This window comes from Gavialis gangeticus, unplaced genomic scaffold (genome assembly GCF_001723915.1).
Source record: "Gavialis gangeticus isolate Ggan-Ray unplaced genomic scaffold, GavGan_comp1, whole genome shotgun sequence".
Classification (NCBI taxonomy): Eukaryota; Metazoa; Chordata; order Crocodylia; family Gavialidae; genus Gavialis; species Gavialis gangeticus.
Genome location: NW_017729031.1, coordinates 38,287,419 through 38,288,288, shown reverse-complemented (window position 1 = coordinate 38,288,288; position 870 = coordinate 38,287,419).

The following is an 870-nucleotide window of genomic DNA, read 5'->3' as shown; positions in this document are numbered from 1 at the left end:
ATGTTCCCTGCTGAGCCAAGGGGGTTGCTGTGCCCTTTTTCTACCCTTCCTTCAAGAAATGCACTTCTGGTTTTGCGGCTGGCCCTTCCAGGAGTGCATAGCCAATATCAGGGGGTGCACGTGCACCTGCGTGCACCCCCACACATCACCAATGACCTCAATAGTCCTATCAGTTGTGACTTTACTGGACACAAGAGGTGTGCGGCCATATTCCAGGAAGCCTACATCATCCACTGCCTCTAGGATTAGATCACATGCCCTGAAGGGAGACATAAAGTAACATCTGACAAGCCCAGTGCTACAATCTCAGATACCGGAGAGGGAAGAAGAGGAAGAAGATGAGTATTAGGTATCAGGTGAAGAACAGCTCCTCCCTAATGCCGTCTCCTCATCTTCCCACATCCCCCATCTCATGTCTGTTTTTAGAAGGAATAGAAGTGTTCCAGGAGCTAAAGCAGCTTTAGCTAGTAGACCCCTGCCATTTATCTAGGAGAACCAGCAGAAACATTTGGACTGGAGGTCTTCAAGACCTGGCAACACAAAACTTTGGCTGAGACGACCTAGTTGGGGATGGTCTTAGTTTTCATAGATTTCATAGACGTTAGGAGCTGGAAGGGACCTTGTGAGATCATCGGGTCCAGCTCCCCACCATAGGCAGGAAGTCAGCTGGGATTAAGTGACCCCAGCAAGAAATACATCCACATGTTTTTTGAAAGAGTTTACTCAGAGCTTGCACCACCTCTGTGGGGAGATTGTTCCAGACCCTGGACACTCCCACTGTAAATAAATGTTTTCTTATGTCCAGTCTAAATCGCCCTTCCTGGAGTTTGTGGCCATTAGACCCTGTTATCCCTTGGGGAGCTCTGGTGA